At 38.2% G+C, this 25461-nt stretch overlaps 1 pseudogene; it reads left to right on the forward strand.

Annotated features, from left to right (window-relative positions):
- The first annotated feature begins 4840 nt into the window (after window positions 1–4840).
- Window positions 4841–5131, forward strand: LOC134736071 (ribosomal biogenesis factor-like; annotated as a pseudogene).
- Window positions 5132–25461: the final 20330 nt, after the last annotated feature.

Here is a 25461-nt window from a genome sequence, read left to right on the forward strand (position 1 = left end):
TTCTCCTTCTCTCATTTCATTTATTTTATTTATTTCTACCTCCCCCAACACCACATACACATGGAACATTTAAACCTAAGTTAAGACATTGCAGGCATCATCACGACACTTCACCCCAAAATATTTCCACATACCTCTCCTAAGAGTAAGGTGTTCTCTTACATAACGTTCACATCATTGCTGCACCTACGAAAATTAACAAGCATTCCCTTACTTCATGTAATACTCTGTCAATATAAATGTTTCCCTGAAGTATCTTTTTATAACTATTTTTTTCTATGCAACAACCATTCAAATTTCACTCATTACATTTGGTTTTGTTTCTTTAAACTATTTCATTCTAGAGCGGTTATCCCTATAATTTTTTCTTATGATGCTGACTTCAGGACAATTGACTAAGTGGCATAATGCATAAACTGGACTTCTCAGAATCTTTCCTCATGTTTTCATTTAATATTTACTTTAGAACGTATGTCTTCTGATAACTGAACATTTTCCTCTTTCCCATGACTCTTTTACCTAATCATTTTAGCATACCTTGATGCCTGAATCAATTATATAATTAGTGATTCTAAGATGGTAATTTTCTAATTCTTTCAATTATTCTACATTTATTAGTTGCCATTCTGCTAAAAAGAAGAGCATTTATCACTGATCAACTGGGAGTGAACTCCAGTTTTTCCTCTAGGGTAATTACTTCATTCTTTTCCTTTAATTAGCAATTTTTAAAGTAAGTCATCTCAATTGATGACAGATGAGTGGGGTTTTCCTTCTTTTCTTCCTTTTGAGTATTATTATGGGCTATCTTAGTATGGGTTTCCCCAGAAACAGACCTTGAGACAGAACTCAAATGAAGGTAGTTATTTAGAAAGTGATTCCAAAGACACTGGTAGAGGAGTAGGGAAATGAGACAGGGAAGAGGTGGAAGATAATCAGGGAGTGTTACTTAGTGGCTCACCACTGCGATTAACTAGAGCTTAATCCTGATGCAGAAAAGAGCCACGTAACACATGTGCCACAGAGCTGTCTCATTTGAGAGGTATTTATTCACCAATTTCTGTCAGTCATTCTTTGAAGACTGCTCCTAGGAGCATTAATTAGTTGGTATTATCAACTGGCCATGTGGGCAGGCAAAAGGGCTCCAATATCCAGAGAAAGCCCTCCAGCAAAGAAACACAGATGCTGGCAGGTACTGGCACTCAGATGTCTACTGATTAAGGGGTATGAGTAAGGCACCAACAGTTAAGGTCAGCGACACTGATTCATGAGTTTTTATTTATTAAGTGTGTTACCATCACTTATTAAAATCTCCCAAATTTGGCCAGTGGGAACCTTTTCAAGCCTACTGGCCTTGGATTCTTTTGGTACACTTTCATTAGCTTTGGGCACTTTCTAACTTTCTGACACATGATGAACCAGACTCACTTCATACTCCCTCTGTCCCAGACCTGGAATTAACCATTTCTCCAAGAAGTTCTGATTCATATTATGAAGGAAACCAGGATCTGAGAGAGAAAAATACTCACTGTTAATGAGTGTGGGATTGCTTCTTGGCCCTTTGTGTGGCCTGGTTTCACAAGTTCACATTGAAATTTTCAATTCAAATTTATACAGAATTCTTTATTTTTAACTTTTCTCTTACACTGAATATACGGTTTCTAGTAACACTATTATGTAAAAATTAATACACCAATATTACTACTGAGTAAGTATTATTATAATTTCTTTGTAATTCTTTTTGTTCTTACTATATCCTAATAAGTATATACAGAGTACTGTGCTCTACAATTACCTGAAATAATTTTCTCTCTCTTTCTTTTGTGCTTTCTTTTTAAACATTTCGATATAGTTATGGTCATTTCTTGTCATTTTAGAGGTTTCTTCTATTTTTGAATATAGTAAAACATTTACACAGTGCATATATCAAAACACATATAAGAAAATACTCAGAAAAATCTGCCTTTTTTAGTTTCCTGGTTTGCCTTTTCTGTGCTTGTTTTTGCATATGTATTTATATTTCCCGTACTTTCTTACCAAGGCGGTAAACTAGCATATATACTGTTATGTGCTTTGCCTTTTCCTTTTAACAGTATATCCTGGAATTGAGTTTACTTCCATTCATAGAGATCTTCCTCATCACCTTTTAAAGTTGCATAGCACTCCATTTTGTGGCAGTAACACAGCTTATACCACTGCTGTTGAATGACATTTGGGTTGCTTCCAAATTTTTGCTTTCTTAAATAAAGTTGTAATGGATAATCTTGTGTGTGTGTGTGTGTGTGTGTGTGTGTATGCATTTATAAAGGTGCAACTTTAGAGTAGATTCTCTGACATTCATACCCTCATCAGCAGTTTGTTGTTATTGATGCACTTGTTTATTCCCATTATACTCATATTATTTACACTGTTGCACTTTTCCTTCTAAAGCCTTTTGCCTCCAAGTTTCCTTTTGTCTAATTGCATTGGCTAATACCTCCAATACAATATTAAGAGTAGTGGACATAGTGAGATCCTTGCACTGTTTCTAACTATAATGTGAGTGCCTGCACTGATTCCCTATTAAGTAAGATGCTGGCTTTATTCAATCTTATTTTATCATGACAAAGAAGGACCAATGCCTATTTTATTAAGTGTTTTAAAAGAATGGACTTTGACTATTACCAGATGCCTTCTTTTTAACATGTATGGATACGTAATTTTAAAGATATATTAATATAAAGCATTACATTAATAGATTTTTTAAAATATTGCAACTTTCTTACATTCTTGGAATAAACCCTGTTTGTTCATGATATGTGAGGAGCTCTGTGGACCCACTCCCCAGTGAAACGGCTAGAAATTATAAAAAACAAACAAGCGTTTAAAGTCTCTGGGAACAGCCCTAAGGGCATAATGAAAATGAAGAAACATTTATTCAAGATGATTTAGTAAATCAGTTATTAAAACTCAAGAAGAACTGTAAGAGTCTGTAGTATTTGTATCCTCCCTCCCTTCTCTCAGTTCAGTAAGTCAGAAACTCCACTCAATACTGGTATAGCCAAGAATACAGGGCTCCTTTTTCTCCCAGCTCCCAATTGAGGGCTAACTTACTGGAAGAGGCACAAAATCACCATTTCTCATCCTGCCCTCAGCTGTCTGTTGCTGAATCTAAGCTCTGGGCAAGTACAGGTGAGAGGCTTCTTCTGCCCAGCCCTCACGTGTGGAATGGAGTCTCTCTACCTTGGGTGTGTTGCCACTGAGAATACTAGGGCCCCATTCATCTTTAACCCAGCTCAAGGCACATGAGTTCCATGCTGCAACAGGCAAGCAGAGAAGAACTGGTTTGATCTAGGTTTCTGAACATAATTATAATGACTACTTTGTAGTCTTTAATCTGTCAAATCTGACATTTGGTCACTCACAATTTCTGCTGCTTGATTTTTGTTTATTTGGTCAGTTGGTTGGTTTGCAGTATATGGGTTTTACCTTCTTGTGTTTTTGCATGTCTTGTAACTTTTTTGTTGAAAACAAAAAATTTAGATAATATATTGTAGCAACTCTGGGAAGTAGTTACTCCTTTTCAGGGCTTATTATTTGCTTGTTTACTTGTTTAATTACCAGCAAAATTATTTTAGTGAAATCTATTTACCTCTGCATTGTGAATCCCCTGATGTTGCTTTTCATGGAGTGCAGCCTTAGATGTACCCACAGTCATGGTGGGATGACAATGGTTTTGGCAGTGCTCTCTTACTGTCTCTTTCCCTGACCCCATCCAGCAGTTGAGCTTCACTAATTGCTGCCTGATTGCTGTATGTTTCAATGACTTAGGATAAAAATTGCTTCCCCATAAATCCAATGAAATCTGGGCTCCTTTGAAAGGATAGTTCCCAAAGATACTATTTGAAATTAGTTATTACTTCAGAAGGGCTCTTCAACTTTCTCTTTCCCTACTTCTCTGGAAAACTAGCCAGCCTACAATTTACCTTGTTGTTCCACCTATCAGACTCCTCTTGAGTCTGGGTTGCCTCTGTGACTTTCTTTGATCAACAGAATGCCATGGATGTGATATAAGAAATATGAGATCACCATACAGTGAGCAAGCCCAAGTTATCCATGTGGAGATAGAGAGTTCACATAAAGGAACATCAAGGCACCACATAATTGAGTTAATATTTCTTGGACATTCCAGCCAGCTCAGTCACCAATTAAATGCAGCTGAGTGTATTATCCTAGCCACCACATAAAACAGAAAACGTTCCAGCTGATCCCTGCCTGAATTCTTGACCCACAGAATCATGAGAAATAACAAATTGCTGTTTTCAGACTCAGTGTACCTTGTTAGAAATGGAAATTTGAAATGCCTATACTGTTATAAAGAAAATCCTTGTAACTTTTTCTAAAAGTTCTAAAGTTTTACATTTTGCGTTGAAGTCATTATTCAGGTGTAGAGGAGTCACCTGGAGCTTAATGAGCTGCATCCAGGTATCACAGGCAATGGCCAAGAACAAATCAAGAGAACAGGGCTGGCTGAGTGCAGTGGCTCACACCTGTAATCCCAGCACTTTGGGAGGCCAAGGCAGGAAGATCACTTGAACCCAGGAGTTTGAGAACAGCCATCTCTGCAAAAAAGTGAGACCCCCATCTCTGCAAAAAAAAAATTTTTTTTAATTTTTAAATTAGCCAAGTGTGGTGGCACGGGCCTGTGGTTCCAGTACTTGAGAGGCTGAGGTGGGAGGATCACTTGAGCCAGGAGGTGGGAGGTTGAGGCTGAAATGAGCCTTGATGTTGCCACTGCACTCCAGCCTTTGTGACAGAAGGAGGCTTTGTCTCAGGAAAAAAAAAAAAAAAAAAAAAAAGAGGGCAGAAGTCCAGAAATGTATTTTACATAGCCAGCCAAGAAAAAAAAAAAAAAAACCTTTAAGGCTAAAAACAAAACAAAACCAGTTACTACTAATATTAAGAGGATAAATATTATGAATGATGAAAAAGTTAACAAAGTGAATAAAGGTTTTGTAAGTATGCAAAAGGAACTTGCATGCTTCTCAAAGGGCCTTTCTTTTGAATATCTGCAGAATGAACTGATTCCTCAGCAGGTCATGAAAGAAAACCAGCTAATACTGATGAAGCTACAGAATTAATGGCTCATTTGTAATACAGTAGTGATGCATCTAATTCCCCCAAAAGACCAATAAATAAATGTTTTATACAAAAAAAGCCTTTCTTCAACCTAGAATGCATTCACATATTATGAGGGTTAGAAATCCAAGATTGTTTTATTATACCATTTGTTGTATAATCCACATTTTCCCCCACTGATTTGTAAGATCACATCTGTCATAAGCAAGTGGAGCAAATTGTCCAGAAATAAACTTATGCATATATGGAAAGACCATATTTATCTAGCCATATGCTAGTACCATGCAGTATTAACTACTATGATTTTACAATGGTTATGATATTTGATATGGCAAACAATGCTGCCCCTGTATCCAGTTATTCATAATTTTTTTACTATTGTCATATGACTCTTGGGATTAGTTTGTCAAGGCTTATGTAAAATCCTCTTTGGATTTTAATCGAAATTGTGGTGAAATTATTCTCTAGAGATGTCTTGTACATATTTGCTAAGCTTATTTCCAGATACCTAATGACTATTGTTCCTTGTAAATAGAGTGTTTTTTCAATAGCATTTAAAAATTAGTTAATAATATGTAGGAATGCTGTTGATGTTTGTATGTTGATGATATATTGAACAAGCTTGCCAAATCTTAAATCCAATTATTTTATTCAAACTTCTCTTTTATTTTCAATCTGTAAACAGCAATAGATAGAAATGAGAATAGATATGCTAAAATATGAAATGGTGTTACTTTGTGTTATAACTTGCGTTTTCTTGCTTATTGATGAAGATGAACATCTCTTCATTTGTTTGTTGGTCATTTGGGTTTCTTATTAATTCTTCCTTTCCTAGGAATTCCTATTCCTACTTCCTAGTCCACCCATTCAGGAATCCTATTCCTGTTCTGACCTGAATAGAATTCAACACAGAATTATTTTATTTAAAAAAATCTGTACTGTTATGTAGGATTTTGCATACTTAATATTGCATTTATGTACATTTTCCCCTTGTAATTATCTCAGAATATGGCTTTATTTGGAGATAGGGGCTTTATTGTTTCTTGAAACAACCTTCTTTTCATTGTGTTGATCTGCTCTATTTTTTTTGTTTTCTATTTCACTACATTTCTCTCATATTTATTATTTTTTTCTCTTCATACTTTAGGTTTAATTATATTTTTTCTAACTTCTCCATTGAATGCTTACCTTTAGTTTGAATCCATTTAATATTTTAAACAATGAATTTAAGCTACTGATTTTCTCTAACTGCCGTTTTAGCTGTAGCTCCCAAATTTTGATGTAATTTTTTGTTAAAGTTTACTTTCTAAACATTTAAAAATTTATGATTTCTCTTTAACCTGAAATTCTTAGCCCTTGAGTTTCAAAAGTATACACACTTAAAAGATTCTTCAATTATATTTTATTTTTAACCCTGAAAAAAATCCCATCATTTTATTACATATGATCCACAGGTCCAGCTAATAGAATATAATTGGAAATTAAGTGAATTAGGTTTTGTTTATTAGAATTCTTAGTGGCTGCAGGCAGAATACTTCTATTTGCTTCAGTCTTCCTACTGGTTTAACTGGGACAATAATAAAATATAACCTTTTTTTCTAGCAATAACCTCAAACAATCAAATCTTTCTGGCAATCAGACTGACAGTGTGCAAAAACAATAATATACTGCCCATAACTTTACAAGGTAATTATCTGTGTTAGCATCCTAAAACGTTTTAAGCTTTGGTGGGAATTGCGTCTAACTTTGAGGAGAATAATCTCCAAAAGACTCGAGGTAGAGCCAACGGAGTATTTTAGGAGGAACTGTGAAGCTATGCAAAGAAATAGAACTACTTTTGATTTTTAAGTTTTGTTTGAATTTAATTGCATTGTGGTCATAAAATATGATATATAAGATATTATGATATATAAGATATCAATTCCTCCTACTTTTTGAGATTATTTTTGTGACATAGTGTTTGGTCAATTTTTGTAATTGTTCCAAGTGTACTTAAACTATGGTCTCTGTTGGGTTCATGCCATTCTCTCTCTTTCTGTATATAAATATATGTATGTAAGTATATATATATGTATATATACGTATATATACATATATATATACTTACAAACTTTTTCAAGTCTCAAACCTATGCTCTTACTTTAGTTGCTTGATTATCAATTTATGATAGAATTATGTTTAATATTCATCTAATACTGGGCTTAACAATTTTTCCTTGTAACACATCTTGCTTTATGTGTTTTGAGGCTATATTATTTGGTGCACTTAAATTTATGATTTATAATACTGATGGTTATATTTTTTTACACTGACTCTTTGTTTTAATGCAACATTCCTACTTATCCTTAATAATGCTTTTCACTTAAATCTGTTTTGTTTAATGTTAATGTGACTATACCAGTTTTCTTTTGTTTAATGTCTTCCTGGTATAGTTTTCCCATCTTTTTATTTTAAAACTTTCTCTATGGTTTTGTTTGAGAAGTCTTTTTTATATGAAGTATATAGATGGAGGGTTTTTTTAGTATTCACTATCTTTTTGCATAGAAAGGAAGTTAGTACGTGGATTGATACATTTTTCTCTATATTTCTATTCTTTGCTTATTTTGACAGTAGATGCTTTTAATTTTTTTCACTAGTTATCCTTAACACTTTGACACATATATTTATGTCTTTTTTTAATACTGTACAGAATCATTTCCTAATTTTGATCTTTTCCCTAACATACTAAAGACTTTATCATGCTTTTACTATCCGTAAAATAACACCCATCTTATTATTGATGGCTAGAGATTTAGTTTTACCATTTGTAAGAAAAATATTTTTTACAAAAAATAATGAACTATACTTTATGTTTTCTTGTTATTTTTTAACCTACTCTTTCCTCCAGTATTTATTTTTTCTTCCTAAAGAACATCCTATAATATCTCTTTTAGTAAGGATCTATGAGTGGTAAACCTTCTTAATATTTGTATATCTGAAAATTTTGTTATTCTCTCCATCTACCTTAACTAATAAATAATACTTAATCTGGGTATAAAATTATAGGTTGATAGTTTATTTTTAGCACCATGAAGATATGATCTTCCATTGATTTCTAGCATTGATTGCTGATATGAATTCTGCTGACAGTCTAATTACTATTCTTTAGTAGGCAATCTTCCCTTTTTGTATGATAACTCTTTCATAGCATTTTTTCTTCCATATTTTTATTCACCACCTTTATTATGTACTTGAGTAAGGATTCATATTTATTTATTCAACATGTTTCTTGGAAAGCACTTTTGATTTTAGGCTTCTTCTCTTCCTTCAACTTTAACTTTAAAGTTATTCTGTTCTCTCTATAGGTCTCAGTACAGCCTCAAACTCACCAAAGATCTCACTGCTTCCCAATCACCAAATCCCTTCCAATAGGTCTTGGAGCTCATAGCCTATCATCAGTAATGTCCATTATATCCACAGATTCTTCTCTGTATTTCTCTTTTCTATATCTACTTAATCTTGGTTCATTCTGCTTTGTAATTAAGCACTTTGTCTCTGTATATTTTCCTATCTGCTCACTCCTCCCTTCCACTTGGGTCCCAGACCCCCGGTGCAGAATTAGCTCAGTGCTTTCTGCCCTGGTGATGTTGGTGATGTGGTAAATACATTCTCTATGCTAACTGCCAGCTTGGCCTAGTTCCTACATCTGCCTCTTCTCTCTTTGCTAGCCTGAAGCTGTCTGTCATTAACTACAGGCACAGCTGTGTTTTTCAGCCTCTTTCTAGGAGTTGGGGAGGTATATCCCAGCCTGTTACTTCAGTTAATAGGCCAGGCTCTGTTTCCTCATTTTATATGAGGTGTTTTTAGTCCCTTTACTCTATAGAAGGTAAACTGCCAGTCACCGAAGGCTGCTCTAGTCTCAGAGCCCAGCAAGCCTACCAGGCCCATGGCCTCAGCACTTCACCATTGTGTGTTTCTGTTCCATTTCTGATCTAATATGTATTTGGTTTGCAAGCCTGCTTATGACTATTTTTGGTTGTTATAGTTTGTCAATCATGCAATATATTGGAGCAGATGCAGTGCCTTACAATATGGGCTTGCTTCCACATTGTGTCCAGAGGTTCACTGTTCATTCTTAAAATCCCAACTTAGACAATGCCTCTTGCAGAATGCCACCCTTGGTCACCCACAGCCCATTCTATCCCCAACCAAAGTTGATAATTTTCTCCTTTTTGGTTTCTCTGCATATGGTTCATCGCTATACCCATAACACTGTAAGATATGCTGTATTTGGTATTTTCTTCCACTTGTAGTGAATCTCCCCTCCCCACAAATGATGGAGTCCTGATATGTTGAGTAATCCTCAAGTTTCAGAATCCAGCTCATTAGAATTTGCTGTGTTGATTACAGTATGCTTTCAGCATTTAGATCACTGTGGCAGACATTGTTGGTGCTAAAATCTTCTTAGATCCCTTTTATCCTTTTTAGATCCCCCTCTTCTGGCCTTGGTATGCTTTAGCCTTGAAAACCTGACACCTGACATTCTTCTTTGGAGGCTTGCCCTTGAGCTACTGGAGGCTCTGCCTGTATGTCTGGGAGCTGGGAGTGCTTGCATGTACATGTTAGCCCATGGCTGCCCTCAATCAATGACTAATGAGTATGGGAGTGTAAAAGCTCAGCTCACTTACTTTTGGCAGCAGTGACTCTGAGGCATAACTCAGATTATAGAGTTTCCTTGCAGGATAAGGCAGAAGCTACCCTCTATAGGATTTTGCTTGTAATTGTACCCTTGCTTGGTTTCTTCCCCTTTCCCGACCTATTTCTTTCACTCCCTTAGTGTTTTTTCCTGGGAAAAATATCCTTAATAAATTGCTTGCATATGACTTCTGATTTCATGGTCCACTTTTAAGAATCTTGACCTAATACACCAACAGTTAAGAAAGCCCAAGATCTAGAGGTAGAGAGTAGATTCTCTCACCACTGATGCAGCCAGATGTCTTCACCCCAGAGCATTTCCTCTTGTATGTATCTGTGGTTTTTCTTCTTTGTTCTTTATCTATCTCTCTTACCTGGTAATTGCTCTGTCCCTCCTTTGAGTGGAGGGTCTATTTGTCTTTTCCTCCCTTTCTTTTAAAATTTCCTTCCTCTTCTCACTTTGCCTGAGGCTAATGATTATTCCTAGTCCCCAGGAACATAGGTCTCAACTATTCCCCTTGTTCATATTAATTGGAAGCCTCATATACTAACAAACTTGTGATGCAATTTTGAGCTGAAAGAAGGAACCATGGGGTCCCCTTTTAATATAGGGGTTCGGGGTGTCCCTGGATTACTGGGCATTTTAAGACTATGTGCTGTAATATATTTTTGGTATGTTTTCCCCATGCGCTAGACTTGAAGGGCACAGATTAACTTCTTTATTTTTGCATCCAAAGCTCCTAGAAAAAGAGCCTAGGGAAGTGGTTTTCAAATCATCTGAAGATGGGGAGATGGGGAATTTAGTGTGCTGGGCCCCACCCCAGATACACTGAAGCAGAATCTCTAAGGGATAAGGCCTATAATTCTACTTCTTAAATAAAGTCACCAGGGAATTCTTACATGGTTTGAAAATTCCCGGCCTAAAACTTAGATCCCTCAAAAGACATTTATTGAATTAAATGGGCCTACTTACTTAAATGACAAATATAAGAAATAAAGCATATTACAAACATTAAATTACTACAGATTTGATAACACTTTTTAAATTATAAAAGAATTCTGGAAGCATTCTATCCCCCTGACTGATGGAAATTCAAATAGGTAACTTCTAAAACACAAATCAGCTTGAAACAAAATTATGAAAAGAGGCATTAGGCAATTACCTATAGATAGATGCTACAGCTTAAAGTTTGGGTCAGCAATCATTAGGTAATACTCTTTTCCTCAGATAACTAGTCCTTGGTTTTGGTTGTGAAAAAACACCTCTAATGGCAGAAATTAGTTGGACTTTCATATCTGTTGGTGTTAGAGAAATTTAGTCGCAGCAGATACCAGCTTGAGCTCACCAAAATTGATAAGCTATCTCTGACGTTTCTACTGCAGGGTGCAGTGACAGCCTGTTTCCATGGAAACAGACACTAGCTTGCTGAAAACAGAGGAAAGAACTTTAGCATTAATTACTGTTTCAATTTGAATTCAATTGATTTCAGAGTAAATCTAGAGACAACTTGGCAGTATTATTGTGAGAGTGCTGTAGGCATACCCCACACTATATTAAAATAGTTTAACAAATATAACAAGGTGTTGTGGCTTGTAAGAGAATTAGAGCTCAACTGTTGAAGTAAGCACAAGAAAAGTATACACCAAAGTTTCAAAAGTCAGTAGTTTTTTATTCTTTTTTTTTTTTTTTTTTTGAGATTCAGAGGGTACATGTGCAGGTTTGTTACATGGGTGTATTGTGTCATGCAGAGGTTTGGGCTTCTAATGATCCCGCTGCCAATGTAGTGAAGAGAGTACCTGATAGGTAGTTTTCCAACCATTGTTACTCTCCCTTCCTCCTCGCTTTTGGAAGCCCCAGTGTTTATTGGAACCCCCAGTGTTTATTATTTTCATCTTTGTGTCCATGTGTACCCAATATTTAGCTCCTACTTATAAGTGAGAATACGTGGTATTTGGTTTTCTGTTTCTGTGTTAATTTGCTTAGGATAATGACCTCCAGCTATATCTATGTCACTGCAAAGGACATGCTTTCATTCTTTTTTATGACTATGTAGTATTTCATGGTGTATATGTACCACACTTTCTTTATGCACTTCACCATTGATGGGCACCTGGGTTGATTCCATGTCTTTGTTATTGTGAATGGTGTTTTGATAAACATACAAGGGCATGTCTTTTTGGTAGATTAATGGGATGGGATTGCTGGATCCAGTGGTAATTCTATTTTTAGTTCTTTGAGGAATCTTCAAACTGCTTTCCACGGTGGATGAACTAATTTGCATTCCTACCAACAGTGTATAAGTGTTCCCTTTTCTCTGCAATTTCCCCAGCATCTGTTATTTTCTGACTTTTTAATAATCACCCATTCTGACTGGTATGAGGTATCTCATTGTGGTTTTGATTTGCACCTCTCTGATGATTAGTGATGTTGGACGTTTTTCATAGTTCATTGGCCAAAAAACTCACTTTTTGAACTGTGTAGATGAAAGACTGACTTGCTTTTAATGAATCTAAATTCCCTTCAAAAAAGCCACATCATTATAGGATTGCTCTTGATGTCCCTTCCTCCAACATCGAGGAAGAAAATGCAAAAAGAAGTAAATTTTTAAAAAGTCTAATTTTGGAGTACTCTATGTTTGGCTCTATGAGGTTTGAGGATGAGAATGCTGGATTCCTTAAATTATTTATCCTATTAGCCATTGGATTGCTTAGTCTCATTTCCTGGCTTCCTTGGGTTGTGTGTGTGTGTGTGTGTGTGTGTGTGTATACACTAAAATCTTAGGAAGCTTTTATCAATTTTGGTGCACTCAAGCTTCGACTGGTTAGGACCGAATTTCTCTCCAACACCAACAGATATGAGAATCTGAGTAATTTTTAGAATAGTTTCAGTATATATTTATATGTATATATACACACACATATATATACATATGCAGTATATACACATACACATATATATATACATACACACACATATATATACATACATATATATACACACACACACACATTCAAGAGTTTCTATTTTGAAAGTCCTTGGAAGGAGTTATACAGTAGAACATTATTTGCCCTGGAAAGTAATAGGTTGGGTTTAGTAGTTAGAAGTTGGCACAGAGTTAGAAGTGAATACAATAAATAATTGGTGAGAAGTCAGGATGAGGAGTCCAAAGGACAGAAAAAACACCAACAAATCTTGACAAAAGTGAATTTTGTCTATTGAACTATTTCATTGAGACTGTAAAATTATATATAATGTATATATAATATTTATATGTAAATATATAATTAGTATATAATATATTATTAATATACAAATATTTATTAAGGTATAATACATGTGTATTAAATATTAAATATATACTATGTATTTATATATAAATATGTAATATATAATAATATATAATATATATTTAAATATATTATTTAAAACCCTAGATAAGCAAGATGGAGAGCATAATGTCTATCAAAAAGGGCTTCAGGAAAGTCACATATCTCTCTAGAGAAGTCTGTGCATTTCTTGGTCACAGTTTTAAAGCGGAAGATCTTAACAAAGTCAAAAGCCAAATGTTGCAAGATAGTGTTTAAGAGTGGGGATTCTAGAGTAGGATATAACCAAAAGTGGAAGGAAGTTGTTAGGGCCTCACCTAGATTTCCTCTGTTCCATTTACCGAATCTCTGAGCCCAGCTCCCAGCTTCTGTGTGCTATCAGTAGCTATTAATAACATCTGTGACCTTTCTGGTACTATCTTTTCGGTTATTGGAGCTGTTTCCTTTGCATAGACAGCCAGAAATGCCTGGAAGTTCACAGGCCATGCCTATGTCTTACTGTTGTAGGACCATAAAAGCCTGGATCTTTTTTTCTTGGAGTGGGACAAACTTTGAGATGCAACTAACACTTCAGAGTTCACAGTAGGATCAGGGTGAGGCAGGGACTTTGCATGAAATCTTACTTTTGCTTGGCTTTTACCCCTTCTTGGCATATGTGGTAGCCAGCCTCCAAAATGACCTCCGACGACCCTTGTTTTCTGGTTTTCATGCCTTTGTAGAGTCCCCTTCCACAATGAATAGGGCTTACCTGGGTGACCAACAGGATATTGTGAAAATGATATGTGTGACTTCCAAGGCTAGATCATAAAATTCATTGTGGCTTCTACCTTGCTCTGTCTTGTTCTGTCCTCCTTGGGGGAAGCCATTTGCCTTGTGAAGCAGACACTCAAGTAGTCCTATGAAGAGGTCCATGTGGCAAGGAACTGAGCCCTCTCACCAATAGCCAGCACAAGTTTGCCATTTACATGAGGGAGCCATCTTGGAAGTGGATCCTCCAGCCTCAGTCAATCCTTCAGATGACTGCAGCCCCAGCTGACAATGTGACTACAACCTCATAAGAGACCCTAAGCCAGAACCACCCAGCTAAGCTACTCCAGATTTCTGACCCACAGAAAAATATAAGATGATAACTATTTGTTGTTATTTTAAGTCACTAGGTTTTGAGGTACTTTTTAGTGTAGCAATGAGAAAAGTGATAAATATTCCTTCCCCCACTTCCTTTGTTGGTTTCTTCTGGTACCATATGCTTAATGAATAACTTGCACCTGAATTTTATCTCAGGCTCTGATACTGGTGAGTTTGACTTAGGATATTTGGATTCAAATCTGAACTCTGGCATCTCTAAGCTGTGTGACCTTGGGCAAATCACTAATCTGTCTATTGTGCCTCAGTAAAATGTGAATAATGATAGTACTGACCTCTTAGAGTTGTGTGAAGATTAAAGGGGCAATGCTCATAAAGTTCATAGCATTGTGGCAAGCACATTGCTGGAGCTCAATAAATGTTAGTAATCAGTATGAGGGTAGTAGTACAGGGTGGCAGTTGTTAGCCTTAAGATCTAAACCAAGTGGAATTTTTCTTCTAGCCTCTGTGGCCCCTGTTATCCACCATGCTGGCTTTTGACCATAAGGAAGTATGAACAGGAGGCTGTGGATGCCTCAGCCCAATTTGGTAAAAAAGAAAAAAAAAAAAACACAAAACATAAAAATAATTCAAGGCACATGTGTTTCTTCTCCTTGTGGTAGGTCAATAGTGTCATCTTTATAAATGAAACTCAAACCATTGCATTATTGTGATAAAATCTGCCATTTTACCTTAAGTAAACAAACCTTGCTGCCTGATCCATCACTGTTCCTACCACAAAGGAGGTGTAAAGCTGAAGCAGTTATTTCAACAGCTAAGTGACAATATTTTGCTGCTGGAAACCGCAAACCAGACAGTGCCATCCTCCCATAGCTTTTTACATTCAGGAAACAGTGTATAAGGCAATGCCCCAATTAAGAATCTTTATAAAAGAGATTCTTTTATTCTAGTAAGGCTGGTTTAAAAAAAATCTTCATGTAATATTAACATATGCATGTGAATAGATACTGGACAATTGTAATAGACTGGAGAAAAGATGATCATGTTCTGACAATGAGGATATAATGAAGAAAAATCAGAATTCTGCAAGCTGAACAGGCAGTGGAAGATGAGGGGATTCTGGACATCGGACTCCAGTTAAGTAGCAACAAGAGAGAATTCTGCCTTAATGAGGAATATAAGGGAAGAATCTCAACTGTAAAGCTGCCAGATGAAATGGCTTCATGCACAGAGACCCTTAAAGCTTTCTCAGTGCCATTTCTTCCTCTAAGATGACTGAGAAAAACACCTTCAGCAGCCCCAATAAATTCTTGGAGAATGTTTTCTCCTGAATTTTGTTTTAGCATCTATAGTCTAATCATCAGCTACAAAGACTTGTTAATTTTTTTTTTTTTTTGAGACAGAGTCTTGCTGTGTCGCCCAGGCTGGAGTGCAGTGTCGGGATCTTGGCTTACTGCAACTTTCGCCTCCCAGATTCAAGTGATTCTCCTGCCTCAGCCTCCCAAGTAGCTGGGATTGCAGGCGTGCACCACCATGCCTGGCTAATTTTTTGTATTTTTTTAGTAGAGACGGGGTTTCCCCATGTTGCCCAGGCTGGTCTCGAACTCCTGAGCTCAGGTGATCTGTCCACCTTGGCCTCCCAAAGTGCTATGATTACAGGTGTGAGCCACCACACCCAGCCCCCAGAAACAGTTTTGACACTCAACACTTTGTGAGTCCATTACAGTTTGTCCTATTTCCAGGATTCTCTGAGGAATACTCCCTAAAACAGGCATGGCTAGTTATGTTGCTTATTCAGAGCCTTTCTTGAGATTCCTGTGGAATTTGTAATTAAGCCAACCCATGAAACTGGCATCTGATACCAAGAGAAATATTCCTTTTGGCTCAGTAATAGTTCTGCTTCAATGCCTGTGGGCTGAGCCTGCCAATAGTCATGGAAATGGTGCACTGAGGTTTAAAAAAGGGACGTTTGACTGAGAGCAAAAGTCACAGAGAACTTTTCTGAAGGTCTTTGGTCAGCTCAAGAATTATTCTTTAATGGCACAGGGAGAGGGGAATCTTAAGCAGCTCTGACCTTTTATCCATCATGAAGAATTGGCCATCATTGTGTACATCATTGAATTTCAAAGCATTTAAGCTCTTGCTTACAATACTCCCCCTAGCAGTCTGCACAAAGTGGGTTAACTGGGCACGCACACACTGTTGGTAGGAGGACAAATGGCTACAGCCTTTTAGCAGACAATTTAGGAACGTGCATCAGAATTCAAAATGCATGGTATCAGTCAAGGTCCTGGCATGAAACAGATGGCACTTTCAAACTTGGTAATTGAGGGCATGCAATAAAGGGCTTAGGGAAGCCAACAAGGGATGGTTGGCCAGAGCAGGAAACCATTACCACCCTAGGTCTGAGGGGGCGAGAGTAGGGAGTGGTTAGCAGAACTTGGAACTATATGGAAAGGGCAGCTTGCCAGGAGCTGTGGCCTTTGACAAAATGATACAGCCAATCTACTCTGATAGCAGGGAGGGTATTGAGAGAAACAAATAACCCAGAGTCACTCTCTTCCTTTCTTCCAATCTCTTCCCTGTACCTCCCACTAGCAAAATCCAAACAGAAGCCAGAGGCAAGGGAGCCTATAGTTATAGTCCATATGGGTCAGTCTTCTTGGGCAAGAAAGAGGGTGCTAAAGGGTACGAGTGGGTCTGCAGTGACAGGCAGAAACTATCTGGCATATGCATATACCTTTTGATTCTGCAATCCTATTTTTACAGTCCATCCTGTAGACATGTTCCTTCAGGCTTTCAAAGATCATCCGTATAGAATGTATTCGTAATAGAGAAAAACTGGAAAGAACCTAAATTTCCAGTAATTAAAAAAAAAAGGTTAGGCTGAGGGTAGTGGCTCATGCCTGTAATCCCACTGCTTTGGGAGGCCCAGGCGGGAGGATGCCTTGAGTCCAGGAGTCTGAGACCAGTCTGAAAAACATAGCGAGACCCTGTCTCTAAGAAAAATAATTTTAAAAAATTAGCCAGGCACAGTGACATTTGGCTGTAGTCCTAGCTACTTGGGAGGCAAGAGGACTGCTTGAGCCTAGAAATTCAAGGCTGCAGTGAGCTATGATCCTGCATTCCGGCCTGGGCGACAGAGTGAGACCCAGTCTCTAAATAAATAAATAGGAAAAAAGGAAAAACATTAGATAAAGACACATCCATGTTATAGAATACCATGCAGCTATTAAGAAGAACAAGATAGACTCTCTATGTGCTAATATGGAAATGTGTCTAAGATGTAGAGTCATGTCAGAAGATGCAAAAGCAGTAAACAAGAAAGAAACACAAAACACACGTGGCAGATCAGTATCTAGAGCGTGATCCTATTTTTGTTAGGGAAACAACAACAGAAAAATCATAAACAATGACATGTGCATTTAAATACTTATACTCAAACCTGATTGGGGGTGAGCAGGTAAAAAGGAACTTTTAGTATTTTTCCTAGATGCATTTTTATTGTTTGAAGTGCTTATAAGAACATATTTGTATATTACTTGTGTAATTAGATAAATCTAAGAAATAAGAAAGTGCAACTGTAAAACTTGGGGTAGGTAAAATGATTAACTCCTGATGGGCAGAAATGAATCCCCTCCTCAATTCCTTTCCTTCCTTGTCACTCTGCCTCTAGTCTGTTTTGTGGGCATTGATGGTCTTTGATGTTCAGTCTCAGTCCTGCCACTTGACAAGACGATGCTTGGCAAACCTAGGGAATTAGGCTTCATGTTTAATTCTCCTTCAGCCTGTTGGGCATAGGATGTGCTTCCTGAGCTGTTTTCTTTCACTTTTCGATCTTGCTGGATTAGTTCCTAAACTCAACCATGTTGTACTAAGACTTAAGCAAAATGTAGGAAATGCACAGTGACCCATGCCTGTAGATCCTGTAGATCATGTGTAGCTGGAATCTTTGAACTTCCTGTCTGAGTCTCACACCTTCTCTATTGCACATTGTCCTGTTGCTTCATCTCTTTCCTACTTTCTGATTGCTCAAGTCCTCCCATTTGGCATCCACAATGTTTGAGTATGATAGCTTACCATTGTAAATTATTATTGTTGTTTCATTCTGGCATTTTTTTTTTTTTGGTTGCACTTCTACTAGCCTTCCCCTTTGGCTAGATGAAGGAGCCACTGCTATGCCCTGCCTTATCTGACAGCCCTGCCTGGCATGGCCCCATTTCTTCCCTGCACTCTGACTCTGACCTAAAAAGACCATGTCTAGAGAAGCTCCTGCCTTGGTTTCCTAATGCACGAAGGTTTCTTCATTTGTGCAGTCTTGCCCTGGACCCAACTTGCATGGTTGGGACCTGCCCGTCTTGTCTAACTCTTACTAATGTTTTCTCACCAAAGGGATATTCACTTTGCTTCCTGTACATCCAAGTTCTTTCTGTCTTGCTCTAAATCAAGGAGACCACATGGAACCACTTGCTGCAAACTCTTGAGTCTTTTTGTTATTGAGTGGTTCTCAAAGTGTGGTCGCTAGCCCAGCAGTATTATTATCACTTGGAAACTTATAAGAAATGCAAATCTTCATTCTCACTCAGACTTACTGAATCCGAATCTCTGGAGCTGGGGCCCAGCAATCTGCTTTTAACCTCCAGGAGGTTCTGATGCATGTTGATGTTAGAGGACCACTGGCCTAGATACTCTGACTATCCCACAATGGCTCTTAAATGTGAAGTTCTCAGATTTTAGTGTGTATAGGAATCAGCTGAGGAACTTGTTTATAAATGTAGATTACAGCATTCTACCCACAGACAGACTGATTTATAGAGTGAGATTCAAAGATTTTTATTAAAAAATATTCTACTCAAGAAGTCTGGGAAAGTTATTTTGAGGAATAGTGTCTTAGTTTTTGGATGAGCTCCAAGTTCTCCAGGGAGTTGGGCCACTTACAAGTGACCCAGGCCCTCCTTTAGAGTAGAGTTAGATGTCTATACTCCAGTCTATTTCTACCCATTAATCACTTTCTCCATTTACAAACTTCTTATAGCCGAGATCTTAGAATGCCTCACAGCTGGGTTCAACACAGGAATTACAATGATACAGAATTACTATCTGGTAAAAGATTATCAATTCAAATGGACAGCTATTTCTTCTCCATGATAGGAGTGGAGGTGTATTGTGAGATGGATTTTTTTAGACCTTCTATCTTTTTCTATTTCAGTCAGGAAAGTTTTCTGGTGCCCAGGCAAACTGCTTGCCATATGTTTGCAGTGACTCAAATAATGCATTCATAGAGGCTGACACAGTGATTATAACACTACCTGGTAAGTCATTTCAGTTAAGCACATATTTTGGAGCATAGTTTTTATGGGGCATAGTTATTGACATATGGTTGTGTCTATTGGCATACTTAATAAACTATGCCAATCAAATATGTGTCTCTTGACTGGTTTCCCTTTTCTATTGTGAAAAGGTGATCTATTATATCTCCACTATTGGAAGTAGTCTTCTGATTTTCAGAGCAAATATCCTGCCAAATTTGCCCCTAATTGCAACCTTCAAGACCAAATTTGTTCCTGTCTGGAGGTTGTAACCCAAGTCTGAACTGCTTATCTTAAACTCTTTCAGCTGATTCAGTTCATTCAGCTCAGGGTTCAAATCTTGTTTGGTCTTCACCGAACAATTCAGCCTGAAGGTCTAAGATCCTTCCTGGTCTTACCTCAAGTCTGACTCATCATCCAAGTCCAGGGTCCAATGACCCCTGCTTTGTCAAGCCTACCTTAACAGGTCCCCTCCCTATCAGTGTTCCTCTTAAACCTCTGTATTTATACCAATCATCATTTCTGTTCGCAAGAAACTGAAAAAGGCCATTTGAAATTAAGTACCAGTGTGACTATCTCTTTATACTGCCTGTTTCTTGAAAGTAAGAATTATATTTTCATACACCCTTATATACCTTGTAGCATATCATGCAGTGCTCTGCATATATGTGTTCAGAATGTCACCTGGATTGGATTGAAGAATGAAAGACTACTTTATTGTCTGAAGGGCACCTGGGAATCAAGTTATCCATAGCACAGTCCACAGGGATTAGCCATCTTGGTCCATGTTGATGAAGTGGATATGACTATTCTCCATGCCAAGAAATAAGAAATAGTAATACATAGTAAAGCATTTAAGGCAGCCCTGGGTGTGCTAATGTGGGGTATAGATTGTAGAACTATTTACAGTACTTTTCTTGTTCATTTACACATCTCTTCAACTTGTATCTATCGAGCATCCACTACATCAAATGCACTGTGCTGAGTACTAAGGAGGATAAATAAGAGAATAATATGAGGTAACCACCCCTGACTCTTTTGACTTCAAGGAGCTTCAGGAATAACTTTTTGGAAGATGAGAAATGTACATAAAAACAGATGGCAATACAAGATAGTACTTAAGTACAATATGAGGATTATTGAAGCTCAGAGGAAGAAGTGATCATAGCAGACTGGAATGGTCTGGAGAAAGTGTGCTCCACTTTCTCCAGTGGAAGACTAGAAAGATTAAGATTACAAGCTGTTGGATATTCTAGCCAGGAGACCTGTTGATGGAATATGCATGTGTGTCTATGGAACGATAGATAAACTACAGTTTTTAAAGCATGGAACCTAGCAACCTTGAGCTCTCGGATCTCAGTCAGTGGGATCATGGGCATCGCTAGTGCTATTTTCATTGCTCAATCATAATCTGGTTCCTACAGCACTCAAATCTCTTGGTTACTAGATATCCACACACTAACTAACCTGAGCCACTTGGTTATCTCCCTCATGGGTCATCTCTGCTGGAAAGATGCTTACCTTTCAAATAGTATTTTTCTCTCTTTTCTCATAAAGTTGCCTCTTTGGGGTTTAGTTATGTATGTCTTCAGAGACAGCACTAAGGGAGACTCAAGCTCAGTTCACTTTACTACCTATCTGTTGCACAATTTGAAGCAGGTGGCATGCATTCATTGTCCACTCCTAGGATTGCAGTGTGTGTAGTTAAACCATAAGCTCCAAAATTCTATACACAGTCCCTCCTATGGGGCCTAGGAATTTCTCCACTTATTGAGCCCCAGGGCCTGCCTGACTACCCCAGGGCTTCCTGAGGAGTGCATGCAAATTAGACCCAAACAGTGACACCAGATGACACTTAATTTTTATTTGTGCTTGAATACCTCTTAAAAAATGCACATAACATCTAGAACCACCCTCAGGGGACTTATTTTGACTATCACTTCATGGAAATAACTAATATGGGTTGAAGCTGAATATATTACGGAACTATTTCAAGGAAGATTTCTTGGGTTTGTTTTCCCTTTCTCAAGGATATCACTGTGCTCTTCATAATTGGCAAATTAGATATTGTGAAAGGGAAGGAAAAATGAGCAATGAGAGCAGTAACATGCCAAGAGGGCAGCAATAGAAGCAGCTAATGGCGAGGGTTGCTTCATAGGCTTGCACTGTGCAGGTGCAGCTCCTAAGGAGAATAGCCAATGTATTATGCTGTAGAAAGACAAAAGAAGCAAGTGAGAGCATTTGGGTGTTGGTGACCGCTTTGCAAATATTTTAAGAGCTGCGTTTTTTACTTGTTTTCCTTTCTAGTGATATTACCTTGGTACTACCATTTATATGACATTGCCAGGAAGCTCTCTTGACCAGTGATGCCTTGTTAGCATGGGCCTCCATGCCAAGAACAGACATTCAGGCTTCCATGAGCATTTTCAGCCAGGGGTAATTGAGATAATCTGGAGGCTAAAGTCAGAATGAGACCCATTGTGTGTTCAGCCAGTACTGTACAGCTTCCTAAAGCTGCCATGGCAGGATTTGTGTTTCTAATGGCACAGCTTCTACTCAAACAATGTGGCTCCTTTCAAGAAAATCGTAAATTTTTTTTTTGTAAAGAAAAAGAGGCAAAAGAGGCTGGGAGGGGTTAGAGCAAGATGGCCGAATAGAAGCCCCCGTTGATTATTCCCACCAACAGGGACACCACATTCAACAACCAGCTACACGAAAAAGCACCTTCGTAAGAACCAAAAATCAGTTGAGCACTCACATTACCAGTTTTTAACTTCATATCACTGAAGGAGGCACTGAAGAGGATAGGAATGACAGTCGTATTACCAACACTACCCCTCTTCCATTCCTCCACAACAGCTGCATGGCATGGAGAAATCTCTGCACGTGGGAGAGGGAGAGTTCAGTGATTGAGACTTCATACTGAATTCAGGGCTGCCCTGTCACAGAAGAAAGCAAAAACTGGGCTGAACTCAGCTGATGCCCGTTTATGGAGGAAGTATTTAGATGAGCCCTAGCCAGAGGGGAATAGCCCGTCTCAGTGGTAGGAACCTGAGTTCTAGCAACCCTTGCCACTGTGCCCTGAAGTACTCTGAAAGGCAATCTAGGCCACAAGGACTGCAAGTCCTAGGGCTGAGCTGAGCTCAGAGCCAGTGGACTGGGTGGGGGACAGATACGTGACTTACTGGAACACCAGCAAGACAGCTTAGAGAGTGCTTGTGCTACACCTTTCCAAACCCTAGGCAGCACAGCTCAGCTTCAAAAGAGACCCCTTCCTTCTAGTTGAGGAAAGAAGAGGAAAGAGTAAAGAGGACTTTTGTCTTGCATCTTGGATAATAGCTCAGCCATAGCAGCATAGGGTACTGATCAGAGTTGTGAGGCCCCCATTTCAGGCCCTAGCTCCTGGATGACATTACTAGACACATTCTGGGCCATAAGGGGACCTGCTGCCTTGAAGGGAAGAAACAAATCCTGGCAGGATTCATCACCTGCTGATTAAAGAAACTTTGGGCCCTGAATAACCAGCAGTGATACCCAGGTAGTATCCCATGGGCCTTGGGTGAGACTCTGAGACATGCTGGCTTCAGGTGAGACCCAGCAATTCCTGGCTGTGATGGCTATGGAGAGAGACTTTTCTTGTTTGAGAAAAGCAGAGGGAAAAACAAAGGGAACTATGTTTAGCACCTTAGGTACCAGCTTGGCCATAGCGGGGTAGAGCACCAAGCAGGCTCTTGGGGTCCCCAGCTTCAGGCTTTGGCTCTTGGACAGCATTTCTGGAGCTGTCCTGGGCCAGAGGAGAGCCTGGTGCCCTGAAGGGTGAGTCCCAGGCCTGGCAAAATTCACCACAGGCTGACTGAGGAGCCCTTGAGAATTCAGTGAACATCAGTAGTAGCCTAGAAGTACTGTCTGTGGGCCTGTAGTGGTGATGGCCACAGAGAGAGGCTCCTCTGCCTGTGGAAAGGGGAGGGAGAGAAGAGTTAGAAGGACTATGCCTTGTAATGTGAGGGCCAGCTAAGCCACAGTAGAATAGTACACCAGGTAGACATCTAGGGTTTTTTATTCCAGTCCCTAGCTCCCAAGTAGCGTCTCTGGACCTGCTTAGGGCCTGTGGGAGTTTGCCACCCTGAATAGAAGAATGCAAACCTGGATAGCCTTGCCACCTCTTGATTGTGGAGCCCTAGGGTCTTAAGCAAACATAGACAATAGCCAGGTAGTGGTTACAGTGGTCGCTGGGTGAGACCCAGTGCTATGCTGGCTACAGGTCTGACCCAGACAGTCCCAGTGGTGGTGGCCACAGGGGTGCTTGTGTCACTCCACCCCCAAGCCAGGCAGCACAGCATAGGGAGAAAGACTCTGTTTGGGAGAAAGTTAGGGAAGAGAACAAGAGTCTCTGCCTGGTAATCTAGATAATTCTTCTGGATCTTATTCAAGACATACCTCTATGAATCTGTAGGAACCACAGCATTACTCAGCTTGAGTTACCCCCTAATGCAGATACATCTTAAATCACAACACTCAAGTCATTTTGAATGCCTGGAAAACCTTCCCAAGAAGGACGGGTACAAAGAAGACCATACTGCAAAGACTACAATAAATACCTAACAATAAATATCCAAAATAAATGCCCAGGCACTGATGAACATCAACAAGCATCCAGACCATCCAGGAAAATATAACCTCACCAAATGAACTACATAAATCTCCAGGGAAAAATCCTGGAGAAACAGATAGTAACTTTTCAGACAGAGAATTCAAAATAGCAGTTTTGAGGAAGCTCAAAGAAATTCAAGATAACGAAGAGAAGGAATTCAGAATTCTATCAGATAAATTTAATGTGTAGATTGAAATAATGAAAAAGAACTAAGCAGACATTCTGGAGTTGAAAACTGAAACTGACACACCAAAGAATGTGTCAGTCTCTTAATAACAGAATCGATCAAGCAGAAGAAAGAATTAGTGAACTCAAACACAGGCTATTTGAAAATACAGAGGATAACAAAGAAAAAAAGAATAAAAAACAATGAAGCATGCCTACAGGATCTAGAAAGTAGTCTCAAAAGGGCAAATCTAAGATGTATTGGCCTTAAAGAAGAGGCAGAGAAAGAGATAGGGGTAGAAAATTTATTCAAAGAGATAACAGAGAACTTCCTAAACCAAGATAAAGATATTAATATCCAAGTACAAGAAGTTTATAGTCCACCAAGCAGGTATAACCCAAATATGACTACCTCAAGGCATGTAATAAACTCCCAAAGGTCAAAGATAAAGAAGGGATCCTAAAAGCAGCAAGAGAAAAGAAACTAGTTTCAAAGCTAATTCATGTGAATCAATTAAATATTTCAAAAGATAGAAGCATATTTTTTTATATAAGGCTGGGTAAAAATCTCTCCAAGGCTCTATTGTTACTAGGAACATACCAGCAATAATAATAATCATAATCATAGTGTAATATTCTATGAACATCTCTCATGCTAAACCTTATTGACTCCAATTTTCTTGAAGAATTTTATTTCATTTTATAAGAATCAACTTTGAATTAATGGCAAATGTATCTGTTCTGAGTTGCATCTCATTTTTGTTAAATTGGGTTCATCTTCAGATTTGCCGGTAGCATTGTAAAGAGCCATAATGTCTATTTGTTGTCATAGCCACTCGTTTGGTGCTTTGGGTAGGTTATCATATCATATTTCATTGAATCTATGATGCAGTTGATTGTAAGATATGCCATAATTTTATGTGATTATAAAATGCTGCCATTTAAACTATGGCATAAATCTTTCTTATCGCCTGGAATTTCTATTGGTACTGTTTGAAATAGCTTCTTTAGACTTATATAAATACAAATTTTAATCATATATCACACACGTGCATACATATAAAGGGGAACATGAAGGAAATAAGTTGATTAATGTATTCCTAAAACTTCATATTTAGTCTTTTTAAAAAATCTATT

Source organism: Symphalangus syndactylus, chromosome X, assembly GCF_028878055.3.
Source record: "Symphalangus syndactylus isolate Jambi chromosome X, NHGRI_mSymSyn1-v2.1_pri, whole genome shotgun sequence".
Taxonomy (NCBI): Eukaryota; Metazoa; Chordata; class Mammalia; order Primates; family Hylobatidae; genus Symphalangus; species Symphalangus syndactylus.